The sequence below is a fragment of the Zalophus californianus genome, chromosome 12 (assembly GCF_009762305.2).
Source record: "Zalophus californianus isolate mZalCal1 chromosome 12, mZalCal1.pri.v2, whole genome shotgun sequence".
Classification (NCBI taxonomy): domain Eukaryota; kingdom Metazoa; phylum Chordata; class Mammalia; order Carnivora; family Otariidae; genus Zalophus; species Zalophus californianus.
Window position 1 is genome coordinate 13,074,958 of NC_045606.1, and position 16,259 is coordinate 13,091,216.

Below are 16,259 nucleotides of genomic sequence, written 5' to 3' on the forward strand. Positions count from 1 at the left end.
AAGCAGTCTACAGAAACTGTTTCTGAGGAAGGCCAGCCATTGGACTCACTGGACAGACTTGATTAGCCTCCTATGGCTGCCATAACAAATAATCATGAACTTGGTGGGTTTAAGCAACATAAATTTATTCTCATATAGTTCTGGATTTCAGAAGCCTGAAATTGAGGGGCTGGTATCACCACATTCCCTCCAGAGTCTCTAGGGAAGATTCCTTTCCTTGTCTCTTCCACCTTCTGATGATTGCCAGCACTCCTTGGCTTGAGGCTCTATCACTCCAATCCCTGCCTCCATCTTCACATCACTTTCTCCTATTTTGTGTATCTCAAAACTCCCTCTCCCTATCTCTTATAAGGATGCATGTGATTACATTTAGAGCCAACCCACGTAATCCAGAATAATCTCTCACCTCTCAAGATCCTTAACTTAATCACATATTTTGCCATAAATTACTCTTCTGCCATGTAAGGCAGGCTCCAAGGATCAGGACATGAATATATCATCAAAGCCACCATTCAGCCCACTACAAAAATTTTAAATCAGCTATTTAAAATATCTTCAAGGAATGAAAAGAAACCATGTGTTCTGAACTAAAGGATGAAAGCAATGTCTCACCAAATAAAGAATATCAATAAAGAAATTGAAATTATAAAAAGAACCAAATAGAAATTCTTAAGATGAAAAGTACAATAATATAAATTAAAAATGCACTTAGAAGAGCTCAATAGCAAATGTGAGCTTACAGATGAAAGCAAAGTTGAAGATAGGTCAATTCAGATTACCTAGTCTGAGTAGCAGAAAGAGAAAAAAAATTTAAAAAAAAATTAAAAACCTTCAGAGACCTGTGGAACATAATCAAGTTCACCAATATAGGCATAATGGGTATCCAAAAGGAAAAAGGAGGTGGGGGAGAGAGAAAGAGGAAATGAAGAGACAAAAAGAGAGAGATAAAGAAAATAAAACAAAACAAATTTAAGGAATTGATAGCCAAAACATCCTATCTTTGATGAAAATATTTTTCTTAAAAAACCACCTATACATCCAAGAAGCTCTGTGAACACCAAGTTGGATAAATCAAGAGTTCCACATGTAGACATAACATAATCAAACAATCAAAAGATAAAGACAAAGAATCTTGAAAGCAGGCAGAGAGAAGAGACCAATCACATAGAAGAGAGCCTAAATAAGATTAACAGCTGATTTCTCATAAGAAATCATAGGGGCTAGAAGATAGTGGGATGACCTATTTATAGTGCTAAAAGAAAGGAAAATGTCAACCAAGAATCCTGTATTGGGCAAAACTATCCTTCAAATACTAAGGACAAATTAAGATAAAAAATGAGAAAATTCATTGGAAGCAAACGTGCCCTACAGAAAGTACTAAAGAGTTCTTCAAACTGAAATGATAGGACATTAGAGAGTAATTCAAAATCATATAAAGAAATAAAGAATACCAGTAAGTCAACTACATGACCAAATATAAAAGACAGTATAAATGTATCTTCATTTGTAACTCTTTTTTTCTCCTCCTGGTTTAAAAGACATCTGCATTAAAGCAATAATTATAAGTCCATGTTGATGGATATATAATTATAAAGATAAAATTTGTATGAAAATCACAGCAAAAAGGAATAGGGAGAAAATGAAGCTGTAGAAAAAAAGTTTTATATAATATTGACATGAAGTGGCTATAAATATATAAACTAGATTTTTTAAAAGATTTTTTTTATGTATTTGAGAGAGAGAGTGTGTGTGTGCGCGTGCATGCAAGCTGGGAGAGGGACAGAGAGAGAGGGACAAGCAGACACTGCACTGAGCACAGAGCCCTACAGGGGGCTTGATCCCACAACCCTGAGATCATGACTTGAGTAGAAAACCAAGAGTCAAATGCCTAGTTGACTGAGCCAAACAGGCACCCCCCCAAACAAGATTTTTGGGTTCACATGAAAAAATATCCAAGATATATTAAATGAAAATTGCAAATGGCAGAAACATATTTCTATTATAATCAAAATCGTTTCGATAACAAGTAGATAACTGGTTAACTATATAGAAAGATAAATAAAACCAATGACAGATACATACCATATAAAATTTCTAGAAAAATACGTAAGGATGTATTAATAGTAATTAACTGAAAATGGAATTAGAGGGAAGGAGAAGTTTTACTAAGGACTCTTTACAGCCTTTTCTGGCATTTAAACTTTCTACATTCAAAATGTAATCATTATATAATTTTTTAAAGAATTAATATTCTACTTCAGCAGTATGAAACTGTCATCATATATATATATATATATGTATATATATATATATATATATATATATATGAGATTCCCCTGTTGCTATTACACATTAAATTCCTGTTACAATACACAATGGAAAAACATCTTCCACACCCTCCATCTGACATGGGAATCTATGGCACATTCTCTTAACAATACCCATCGTATTTTTTTCTTCAATTCTATTCCAACTATCTATTCATTTGCAAATACTTATTTGAGGATCCATTCTGTTGTGGAACTAGATTCTGAATTCATAATCCCTGTCCTTACAAAATTTACATTCTCTGAGGATACTGTGGGGTACATTACTATGAGGATATGTTACTACAAATATGTAAGTAGACAAAATAATTATAAGTTGATTAATGCTGTGGTGAAAATTAACAACACATAAAGAACAGAATAAAGGTGGAAGGAACTTACTTTTTAGATAGGGCTAAGGAACTTACTCTTCAGATAGGTCAGAGGTAATCTCTCATAGGAGGGATAGTTGTGCTGATAGGTAAAGAACTTAAGGAATAAAAACAAATTAGCTCCATCTTCTCCATTAGAGAAGAACATTACATGCAGGAAATAAAGCATGTGCAAAGGCCCTGAGGTGGAAAAGAAGCCCATGATTTCAAAATCCAGATTTAGATATAAATACAGATATAGATATCCATAGGTAATTTCTCATAACCTTATTTCTCCACCAAAGGCTCAAAAGTCCATTGGAAGAAAAGAAGCAATGCCCCCCACAAAGTATCCAATCAAAGGGACTTGCCTTAATTAGGTATCCCAGGAAACAATCTTATACATATGCAAAAAAAAAAAGAAAGAAAGAAACTGCACTTTCTACTCTTCCCCTGACCCTAAAACATTTATCAATAAAACAACATGCTTCCAGTGTCCCATAAAATTGTACTACTAACCTCAGCCAATGTTCAGAGCAACACTCAGGACTTTACATCACTTACCACGATTCCTTTTCCAAGTTCAGAACACAGCTTTGTGTTCTGTCTACATTAGTGTTGTCCCAAGAAATTGGACCCACCTCAATTAAGCTTGAAATTTCAGGACCTCCCTTCCAAGAACTCAGCCTCATAGATCACAATATAATTTCTACTCACTTGGACTATGGCCAACTCATCCAATCTAGATCTCATGGAAGTGGGGGGGGGGGGGGTGGGCCTTGGGAGACGTAGGAAAAGCAGCATCCATAATCCAGTCCTTAACAACTTCCTACCAAAGTTCCCTGGATAAAAACCTATGCTCAGCCCAGATGAAATCGCTCTCTATGTTCACCTTCATGTTTTCCTCCATGTTCTTGTTCATGTGATTCATTCCACTCAGGACTGCATATTCAAAGAACATCAGAGTCTGAGCAGATATTAGAAGTGAGAGCAGTTAGATGGGAGAGTAGTGGAGACTGAGACAAGTAGAAAATGCTTTTTCTACCTAAAGCATTCAAATTCAGACTTTTTTAAAAATATCTTATTTATTTATTTGACAGACAGAGAAAGCACAAGCAGGCAGAGAGGCAGGCAGAGGGAGCAGGAGAAGCAGGCTCCCCCGCTGAGCAGGGAGCCTGATGCAGGGCTTGATCCCAGCACCCTGGGATCATGACCTGAGCCGAAGGCAGACACTTAACCAACTGAGTCACCCAGGTGCCGCTCAAATTCAGACTTTTTAAAAAACACCAGACTAGTCATACCAAACTCATCTGCAGGCTGAATCCAGTAAATGGATCATTCATGTAGTGTGTGACATCCTTAGTTCCACACATCTAGATTTTGCATTTCCTTGAAGGCTTTCAGGTCTTGCCTCTCCCATAATATGTGTGCTGATCCCCTTAATATGGACTAACACTTTGCCTCTCTATCCAGTTGATGGAAAGAAAGAGTAAAGAATATGGAGCCAGAAGACTTGAGTAAAACTCACTTGCTCACCTGTGACTGAAGGCAGTATCTCTGACCCTCAGTTTCCTCATGTGTAAAATATGAGGTCACTTTGAAGGTTGAATCAGAAAATACAAGCAAAAATCACCATATAAATATTAATTCAATTTGTAATTATTGATTTTCCTCATCCTCAACCCAGAAATAGCTTTTGCTCAGGGCTAGATTAATTAATATCCCTCTTTCCCGAATCTTTTCCTGTATAAACACTTGCCCAGGAAAGTACCCGACACATTTGATCAATGTTTTGTCTTATGGTTTATACAGTAGCAACGTGCATCTCTAACATGGTGCCAGGTAACTTAGATGCTTCACTAGGAACTTCAAGTCTTACTTCACAGCAAAACATTAAAAATTAAAAAAAAAATTTACCAGAACATTTTTGTATTTGACCAGATACAAAAAGGGGCCTAGGTATATATGCCAATGAACTGCAGACATAAAAAGAAAAAATTCATATAGCTATTTTGTACCTACCTATGTGAACTCTTTATGATAATGAATTCAACTTGCATATACTTTTTATCTACAGAATATTTGAAACATCCTCACAGATTTCTATTACTCCTGTCATTGACTCATTCCTATTAAAACCAGTTATCTTGTCAAAACCCCTGAAAATACTTTCCAAAAGTGATTTTCCACAAACAGAATGAGTCAATCATAGATAAGTCACTTGTCTATCTCTGCTGTACAAAAATAAATTTGCATTCAACTTCCAATATCAAGGACAATCAGAAATACACACATACAGACAGACTGACATCCACGGACACTCAGTATCTTCCTGATTTAAATATGAGGACTTCCTTGTATTACATTCTTTCTTCAAGAATACATACTCTCCCAATGAACAATTTTCACATTTGAAATTAATATCCTCAGATTATATTAACTTAAAAGTAATTTTTTTACATTTTTTATTTTATTATGTTATGTTAATCACCATACATTACATCATTAGTTTTTGATGTAGTGTTCCATGATTCATTGTTTGCGTATAACACCCAGTGCTCCATTCAGTACGTGCCCTCTTTAATACCCATCACCAGGCTAACCCATCCCCCCACCCCCCTCCCCTCTAGAACCCTCAGTTTGTTTCTCAGAGTCCATAGTCTCTCATGGTTCGTCTCCCCCTCTGATTTCCGCCCCCCTTCATTTTTCCCTTCCTACTATCTTCCTTTTTTTAAACATAAAATGTATTATTTGTTTCAGAGGTACGGGTCTGTGATAATTTTAAAATCTCATAATTTTCAGGGATAAAATCTATAAAACTTTAGGGTTACCTTCCACTGATCTAAATTTGATATAAATCTTACTCTATTATAGTGAAGTGGAAAACCACAGAATTAAATACCTGTTATTTCTAGAATCATTTAACTTCTTCATACAAAGTGAAAGGGGACAAAAATGGGACTTTCTAACTTCAAATCACATCACCTAGGAATTCACACTATCACAATTTTACTCCTTTAGGTTTCACTGATAGTGTTCTCAATTATGAGTTCTCTGAAACTGTTTAGTAATAATTACTGCTATGACATACAATTAAACCAAATGATATAATTTTTATATACAGTATAAATTTTTACTTTTAGAGTTGGCTTTTACAAATAATTCTGTCTTTATAAATTTGTGCTACAACTTATTTTTATGAAAAATCAATATGGATTTGAGATTATGAATTCTTAGAGGACAGCATACCTAGGTTACTTGCATTGAATCTTTCACAGTTATTTGATTCATGATGTATCTGCTCCTTATAGTCACATTTATTGCTATGTTTTACAACAAATAGTACCTTTTCTTGTAAATAAACATTCTTCATGGAATATTCTTTTTTCTTAGAAAGCATTCCCTATAATCTTTAATTTTCTCTTTCAAAGTTTAAATAGATATTGGTTTAGTGGCCTGAATAATTTTATAGCTTTCCATTGACATCAAAAATTAATTCTATTAAGAATGAAAATAACATTTGAATGGTGTTTTCCACCTGAGAAAAATCTATATCCCTCAGGAATATATATGTACCAGGAAAATCAGAAGAAGCAAAAGTATGAAAGATATCCCTATACAAATGGTAAATAATGTAAAAAGAGCTCAAAAGAAAAAAGTGTTTAAGATCAGCTATGGTTCTTTTTTTTTTTAATCAGATTCATGCATTTGGTGTGGAAATAAGAGAAAATTATAAAAACAGCTAACCATTCAGTATGTTTCAACAGCCAGTTTTATTAATCAATTGCACAGTGCTTTGTGAACATTAATTAATTAAAGATGTAAGGTCTATGATCTGCAGTACATTTCGTAATGGCTTTAATCGGTCTTCAAAATGCCAGATGACTAATAAGAAAGAAGCAGACACCTGACAGATGATGTTACAAAAACTGTCTCCGTGTGAATCCGCCAGCTCTTCAACTCTTATTCCATTGCTGGACTTATAAGAAAACAGGAAGAGCGTCAGAAAAATAAAATTCAAAAACAAAACTTAAAAAAAAAAAAAAACCCTCAAGCCAGTAAGACCATGTCAAAAACACACACACAACCCTGGATCTCATTTGAAGCATGTTACATAATCCTGATTTTTTAAAAAACACATTGTACTCCTCATCCTATAATATTTTTAACACACACATATATACACCCCAAGCAAATAATTATGTTTCCTGTTTATTTAAAAGAATTATAAAGAATTTCCTGTGAACATGACTTTTAAATTAGGGAGGAGAAAATCAAAAGATTCTTTTCTTCCCATACCTCAGGAAATGAAATGGAAGTTTTGTTAATAATCTTTTTGAATATCAGTACAATGCTAAACATTATCTCTGAGCAGTGATGATTAAGGTACTAAGGAAACAATACCAAAAGTCTTTAATGACTGAAAATGTCTTCTAAAAATATTAAATTTAATGAACCTCTGGTGCATAGCTGAGACTTCTTAGTGATATTTTTAAACAATGTGTACTATTTTTTCAAGTTCCCAAACATACTCAGTTAGCAGAAAACAAAATATAATGAATTCATTATCTATATTTTTTTAAATTACTTTAGAAACTTGAAGTGCCTAGGAAATCATGCCCTTCATCTGACTCCACACCTCCATTCCTTGAAGGTTAATAACTGACTTTTTTTTGTACAGTAACCTTTCCTACTCTTTCCTCACTGGCATCACTGCTTACTGTCTGTGTGCTCACAAGCTGTAGGAGAAATCAAAATAACAAATCAAACAAAGCACTGAATGCAAAGCGTAAAAAAAGAGTTCCTGGCTCATCCGGCACTATATTTAACTTCTGGAGTCATGAAAAGTAACCAAACAACATTTACTGAGCACTTATATAGCAATAAACTGTTTTCAAGTAATTGAGAGAGAGAGAGAGAGAGAGAGAGAGAGAGAGATAATGCAAATTGAATAAGTCACAGCTGAGAACTTGGTCAAAATGGATTCTTCTTTTCTGGCATTTTTATGACTGTTTGGAATAATAAAACAACTAGCATAAAAGAAACATGGTCTTTTGAGTTGGGACTACCTAGTTCTGTATCATTTGTTACAAAAGTCTCTGGGCAAGTCATGTCACTTCTCTGAGAATCAGTTCATCCATCTGTAAAATAATAATAATAATATATGTTGCACAATGATACTAGGAGTTATTTAAGATGAAGTGTTTAACACAGGACAGGTGCTTGATAAATTAGCACTGAGCTTGTTATTTGTTGGTTTGAAGCAAATTGTGTTCACATTTTTGCACAGATGCAAATTATAGCTGAGGCACTTTATAAAAACACTGTTTTCTTATTAAAAAGTAATATACACAAATTGTAGAAATGTTTAGAAAACACTGAGAAGCAAAAGAAAAAATGAAAATCACTCCAAATCTTAAAACTGAGATAACCACAGTTAACCTTTAAGTATATCTCCACCTCCCTGCATCTTTCTCTCTCTGTCCCTCTCCCTCTCTCCCTTTCTCACTTTACACATTACACCCATCCTAAGCATGTTGAAAAGAACCCCTGCGGGTGAGGATCCCTAGGTACAGTTCTTCCTGTAGCCCCAGCTACATATAAAGCAATCAGCTTCATACAGAGAGACTTAGCAATTACCCCTTTGGCGGGAAATTACTCTTTTTTGATCCTTCAGGTTGGGCAAAGTTAGAATATGTGTGCAGGGAGGAGCAGGCAAAGTTCAGAGCCCCACAGATCTCCCGTGAAGAGGAATTTACATTTTGAAAAGGCCTCCAGATGATTTTGAAAATTAGCAAATTGGGGAATCCATACATTATAGGAAAATGGACTTTCTTCAATTTTATGATTGCCTAGTTCTGAGTAGTGGTAAATTAAAATCAATACTAATGTCAGCTGTGGATATGTAGCCAATGAATATACTCTGTCCTTCAAGTCTGAACTTCAGACAATGGCAGGCAAAGATGACCACTCTATGCCATCATTATATCAGCCCAGTGGAGGAGAAGCATCTAGTCAAGAGAGAGTAAGAAAGAATACGGAACTCAGAATACAAGCAGTCAAGGACAAGGGATCCATTCGTTTACTTATTCTTTTTTTTCAAGACAATACATACTGAGAACCTACTATGTGCCAAACAATGTGTTATGTGAGAGCAATACAAGAATAAGCAAAACAGATCCAGCCCTTGCCCTTACTGAATTTATGACCTATTAAGACAGATAATGAACATTACACAAGTAATCACAAAAAACAACACATATATATAAAGTCTTAATAAAGGGAGATTTGACTCAGTAGGCAAGGGCAGGAAGAATGTAGTCAGGGAAGACTTCCTGAGGAGGTGACTAAAAGATTAGTAGGAGTTTATGAGGCAAAGAGAGGAGGCAGAGAGTATTCCAGGGAGATGGAAAATGTCAGGAAGAAAGGCTTGGAGGCTGGAAGAAGAGTGACTTGTGTGAGGAAATGAGCAGGCAGTTTACATGGAGTGCAGTAGAGACGGAAGAGAATGGTGGAAGATGAACAAGGGCAGGGAAGCAGGGACAGACCATGCGAGCCAGGAAGGCCAAGTTAAAAACTGGGTCTTCAATGCTTGTGAGGCCAGAGTGGCAGCAGGGGAACAACGAGAATCTGCAGTATTCTGAGGGATGATGGACCAGAGTGGGGGCAGCTGTGATGGAGGTAAGTGGACCTGACAGTAGAGATCTGAGAGACACTGAAAATAGGTATCTTTACCTTACTTAGTTGAATCTTACGTTCTTAATTTCCATTATATTTATTCTTACTCTTATCTTCCTATTCATGGCAAATGATGTTGGGTTTCGTTGTACAGAAGTAAAACAGTTTGGGGGGTTTTTTTTGAAAGAGAGAGCATGTGGGGTGGGGGGGGCAGAGGGAGAGAGAGAATCTTAAAGCAGGCTCCATGCCCAGTGCAGAGCCTGTCACGGGCCTCACACTCACCATGACTTGAGCCAAAATCAAGAGTCGGATGCTTAACAGACTGAGCCACCCAGGCACCCCAACACTTTTTTTTTTTTAAATAAGGGATATTTTTGGTGTTGTATAGTGAGGTGATATACTTTTAGTAAATATCTTAATGCCAGCAGTTTTTTCAAATGGGTTAGGTTTTTTTTGGTTTGTTTTTGTTGTTTGCATTTCACTTTGTAATTTTTAAAACTAGAACTGTTTTCATATATTATTAGATTAAATCATATTTTACAAGTAAAATGACTAAAAGCAAATTCTTATCCTATCACATAGGTCAAAACTACATTTTTTTCGGGAATTAGATAGTAGTAATAGTTATACAAGCTTGTGAATATACTAAAAAAACCAGTGAATTGTACTTTTTTAAAGGATTAATTTTATGGCATATGAATTATATCTCAATTTTTTTAAACTATATTATTGCTTCCAGACTTAAGCTTCACTTTCAACTTTCCCTCTCTGTTGGATATAATCATTAATACTTAGAGCTATACAGTACTACAACAGAAAAGGTAACCACACACACACACACACACACACACACACACACACACACACACTGAGGCCAGATACATGTACGAATGCCTTTGCCAAGCCCCCTTCTCTAGCACGCAGACTTAGTACCCGAGTCTTTAACCACAGCAGTCCTTTCCATCCTACACATCCTAGCAAGGGATACTTTAGTTGGCAGTGATGGAGACCTTGGAGGATCGTGATGATTGATTACTTGATTGGTTGGTTGATTGGTCTTTGAACAAGGTCATCCGAATCAAGCACATATGATGCAGCTACACCTGATGCCCCTGAAGAGTACTGTTTCCTTGGACTCTGAGTCAGCCCACTTGTCTTCCTGTCCTCTAGGACCTGACTCGTAAGTGTTATGGTACTCCATATTCTTTACTGGGATCTCTTCTCACTCTAAGCCAGAGCTTCTCAAACCTTGACCCAGGTGACCCTGGATCAGTGAAGTCAGAATCTCTAGGGACAGGTCTCAGGCATTAGAATTTTTTTAAAGTTGCCCAAAAGATTCGAGTGTGCAGTCAGGAAAGAAAACTACTGTTCTTCATTCCCTCCTGAGATAATCTCATCCACTCAGTCACTTTAATTAGCATCTTTATGCCAATGACACAAAAATTTGTACCTCTGGTTCCCACCGCCTTCACCATTCAAATTAAAACAACACTAAACAACAAAATAAAATTTTACTTTTTAAATTAACATAAAATTTAAAAGTATGCTGAAGTTTAAGTAACTTCTTTCTAAATTTTTCTCATTTTCTCTCTCTTTTTTGAGGTGTGAGGTGCCTGTGCTTTGCTGGTATCCCAAAAAAGTGACTAGAATGCCTGCCGGGAAATCAGACACATGCTAGAATTTTCCTTTCCTTTCCTAAGTTTCCTTAAGAAATCAATTTAGGAAAAATTACAGATGTTGGAGCAGGGAGGAATCTCCATCTGAAGATCCCATAAGCACCAAAAAAATCAATGTGTCTAAAAAAGAACTCATCATTTCCCCATTTCTCCAGACAAAACCTGCCCTTCCTCTCATGTTTCCTATCTCAAGGAATGGCACCAACAACCACTCGGAGGCTTAAGTAAAAACCTTGGGCATCAAAATTAAATCCTCCATGTTTCATATATCCTCACTTTCAATTACAAACCAAGTAATATCACTTCTAAATCTTTAACAGGTCTTGTCTCTGCTTTATCTCCATCCTCTTAACCACCATTTCCTCTCGCCTGGAGTACTGCAACAGCCTCTTGACTGGTCTTCTTACCCACAATCTTTCCTCGTTCTGCACTACCACCAAAATTGTTTTTCTAAACACAAATGCCTTTGTGTACATAAAACCTTTCAGAGGCTCCTTCCTGCCCTTAGGATAGTGTTCACATTTCATAACATGGTTTGCAAGGCTTGTACAAACCTCTCCAGATGTTTTCACGGACCCCTCTGCTGCTAGCCCAAGGCCCCTATCACTGCTTCACCTGGCTTCAGATTTCCTCTTCTGGGAAATTTCTCGTCTCCCAAAACCAGGTTAGGTGCCCCTTTCATTCATGCCCATATCATCATGCACTTACTCTGTTACTACAGCAATCACTAACTTGATTGTCTTCCCAGCAACAAGTTAGCTCCTTAGGAGCAGAGACAGTGCCTTATTCTTCACTGTTACCCAGTGCTTGGCACATTGTAGGTGCTCAGTATTGTTGAAATAAACATTTATTTATTTATTTATTTATTTAATAATAGCCATTAGTATCCATTCTCACAAATTTCAATAAAATCCGCATTAATCCTCTTCAAGAAAAGTTAGAATACAAGGAAAACAGTAGTTAAAAAAATCTTGCACACACATGTACAGCAGACCCATGGGCTACCCTGTGGATATTAAAAGGCTGTAGTTCATTTATCCAACATTTGTAAGTAGTTACTGTTTAACTCTGCCCATAATGACCTTGTATTATGCAGTGTCAACAGTCACCTAGTCATCTCATATTAAGAAATATTAAAGCATGAAATCTGTCATTTAATATAAATAATAGCTACCATTACCATTCTCCAAGCACTGTGCTTGGCAGTTGACACATATTGTCTCATTTAATCTCCATAATCAAGCTCTAAAGTAGATCATATTACAACTTGTCAGAGGAATAAACCAAGGCTCAGTAAGGGTAAGCACCTTGCCTACAGAACACAGTTAGGATGTGAAAAAACCAGTATACCAACCCTTCTCTTATATACCCTTGTAGCAGAAAAAGAAAATGAACAGGAAACTTGTACTTACATAGCGATGTCACATTTAATCTTGGCTCTAGTAACAGAACACAAAGTTAAGGCTGCGGGATTGATAAAATAGTGCATATCCGTGGAACACACCCCCATGCCAAAGCTTAAGAGCTGACTGAGTTCTTTACTTGCATGTGATCTAAATGAGTTTGAAATGTAGCATAAAGTACACTTTTGGCTAACAGTCACAGTTACCTGTATCCTAGAGTCAAAACACGTTCCTGAAAGTACACATCAATTGGGGAGGGGAAACTTTATTTAAATACTCTAGCATATTAAAGAGCTAAAATACACTGAGTTCACCCTCCTGGAAAATGCAATTAGCTACTACCTTCTTTGGCTTGAAATTCTTTCCTTGTAGAAAATTCTTTCATTTTCTCTACATAACTTGTTTTAATTGAAGTATAACTGACATGCAACATTAGTTCAGGTGTGCAACATAATGACTCCACATTTGTATACATTGTGAAATGATCACCACAGTAAATCTAGTTACCATCCCTCACCATACAAAGTTACAAAACAATTTCTGTGTGTGTGCTGAGCTTTTAAGATTTATTTTCTTAGCAACTCTCAACTTTACAATACAATATTATTGACTACAGCCACCATGCTGTACATTACATCCCCATAACTTATTTATAACTAGAAGTTTGTACCTCTTGATTCCCTCCAACAGTCTCATCCATCCCTCACGTTCTCCCCTCTGGCAACCACCAATCTATTCTTTGTATCTATAAGTTATGTTTTGCTTTATTTGTTCATTTGTTTTGTTTTTTTAGATTCCATATATAAATGAAATCATATGGTATGTGTCTTTCTCCATCTGACTTACTTCACTTAGCATAATATTCTCAAGGTCTATCCACATTGTCATAAATAGCAACATTTCATTCTTTTTTATGGCTAATATTCCTGTGTGTGTGTGTGTATGTGTGTGTGTGTCCATATCTTCTTTGTCCATTTATCCATTGGACAATCCATTATCCATCAATGGACACTTAGATTGTTTCCATACCTTAGCTATTGTAAATAATGCTTCAATAAACATCAGGGTGCATGTAACTTTTGAAGAAACTGTCCTTTCCCCATTGCTATCCTTGGCTCCTTTGTCATAAATTAATTGACCATATATGCTTGGGTTTATTTCTGGGCTCTTTACTCTGTCCCATTGATCTCTATGTCTACTTTTTTGCCAATACCACAGTGTTTTGATTACTATACTTCGTAATACTGTATGAAATCAGAGTGTAATACATACAGCTTTGTTCTTCTTTCTCATAATTGTTTTGACTATTCAGGATCTTTTGTGGGTCCACACAAAGTTTAGGATTGTTTGTTCTAGTTCTGTGTAAAATGTCACTGGAATTTTCATAGAGCTGCATAACATTTTTAAGGGATTTAATGATAATACCTAATGGTAAAGAGTCCTATTGAAATAGTCTCCAGAGAGTTTTACTTATCTGCTACACCTCTCTCACACCTGAATTACCTGATCCCATATATGTGTATGATATAAGATAAATCATTCATTCATTTCATTCATCCAACAGACTTATTATAGGCTATATTTTATATGCCAGAAATTGTCTATCATTTACTTACTCAAAAAACACTTACTGGGCATCTATGTGCTGGAGATTTAATGCTAAACAATAAAGTCAGCTTTTCCTAATTTTGTATGCCACCTGTTAAGCAGTGCCTTACTATCGGTATTGTTCAGTGTCTCTGAGATTCTAAGTGACTCAAGATAATCAGTAGACTCCGCAGTCAGCAAACAATGGCCTACAGACCAAACCTAGTCTGCTGCCCATTTTTGTTCGATCCACAAACTAAGAATTATCTTTACATATTTAAATGGTTAAAAAAGCAAAAGGAAAATAATATTTTATAATAGATAAAAAATTGTATGAAATTCCAAGTTCAGTGTTCATAAATAAAATTTTTATTAGAACACAGCCATGCTATCTTTTCACATCTATGGTTGCTTTTGCACTACAAAAGTCGAGTGCTTGTGACAATGACCCCATGTGGCACTCTCTCATGGCTGTGCACCTGCGTGGCATATTATAAATCACAGTGATGCAGTTTTTCATATGTATTACCTAACCACAACTTTTTATGACCAGTGCATACCCATCATGTCAAAACAAGAGGAGAAGTGTACCATACTTTTAGCACACACTGGAACATGGACTCTTTTTTTATTAAATTAGATACCAAAGTATTTTGTTTATTATTCAGAGATATTAGATCCATGTGAAAAGAATACAATATACACAATTAAGTGCTCATCACAATATTCCAACTCCTAGGAAAAGCAGTGGTCAGAAAAATCATAAAATTCAAAACAGAATATCTCATCACAGAATTTCTTCATAAAAGTATAAAATAATAAAAATGAGACTGCAACCACAGTCAGTTTCTGAGTGGCTCACATGTTAGCCAAGCAAGGAAAGCCTTTTACCAATGGTGAGCTAATTAAATTGTGTTTGATTGCAGCAGCTGAAGCAATGTGTCCAAAGAAAATAAACTTGTTTAGGACTATTAGTCTTTTGGTAAGAACAGTTGTTCAAAGAGTTGAAGACATTGGGAGCAATATCAGTAGTCAATTTAAAAATGAGGCAAATTATTTTGAGTGGTTTTCCTTGGCTTTGATGAATTGACAGATGTTATGGATACTGCTCAGTTTTCTTTATGAAAAGAGTCAATTTTGCTGATTTTGAAATGATGAAAACCTAGCCTCTATGAATAGGCTACATGGCACAACTACAAACAAGACTATTTCCAAAGAAGTTGAAAAAGCACTAATTCAATACAACTTAAGCTATGTGTTACAACTTAGGGTGGTAAAAATTATGCGTGGAGCAAAAGAGACTCAGTTGGACAAGTTTGCAGAGTTTGTAAAAATGCCGGGTGTTCAAAGCCAAGGGCTAGTCATTGTATTATTCATCAGCAGGTACAACTGAGGAAAACATCTCAATCTATCAAATGACATTCAGCCTGCAGTGTTAATGGTGATTTTCATTTGCTCTGATAGCATTAACCATCGTTAGTCTCATGAAGTTTTCTCAAAAATAATAGGGGCGCCTGGGTAGCTCAGTCAGTTAAGCAACTGACTTGATTTTGGCTCAGGTCATGATCTCAGGGTTGTGAGACTGAGCCCCACAACAGGCTCTGCACTCAACACAGAGTCGGCTTGAGATTCTCTACCTCTCCCTTTCCCTCTGCCCCTCCCCTCTGCTTGCACTCTCTGTCTCTCTAAATAAATAAACAAATAAAATCTTAAAAAAAAAAATAGAAGCTGAATAGTCTGACCCAACTCTCCCACACAGCAGCACCATGAGCTTAACAATGGTCAAGTCTGACTGTGATTTTTTTTTTTTAAGCTGAGGGTCAAGAATGAGTCTTTTCCTTGAAAAGAGAGCTACCATATGATCCAGCAATTGCACTACTGGGTATTTACCCCAAAGATACAAAGGTAGGGATCCAAAGGGGTACATGTACCCCAATGTTTATAGCAGAAATGTCCATAATAGCCAAACTGTGGAAAGAGCCAAGATGTCCATCGACAGATGAATGGATAAAGAAGATGTGGTACACACACACACACACACACACACACACACACACACACACACACACACCCCAATGGAATATTATGCAGCCATCAAAAGGAATGAGATCTTGCCATTTGCAATGACGTGGATGGAACTGGAGGGTGTTATGCTGAGCGAAATAAGTCAATCAGAGAAAGACATGTATTATATGACCTCACTGATATGAGGAAGTCTTAATCTCAGGAAACACACTG

At 36.1% G+C, this 16,259-nt stretch overlaps 1 protein-coding gene across 4 annotated transcripts in view; it reads right to left on the reverse strand.

The window, feature by feature from the left end:
• The window catches only part of SUGCT (succinyl-CoA:glutarate-CoA transferase), an 806,341-nt gene that overhangs the window by 521,325 nt on the left and 268,757 nt on the right, over positions 1 to 16,259 (reverse strand). The gene's annotated exons all lie outside the window — the stretch shown is intronic.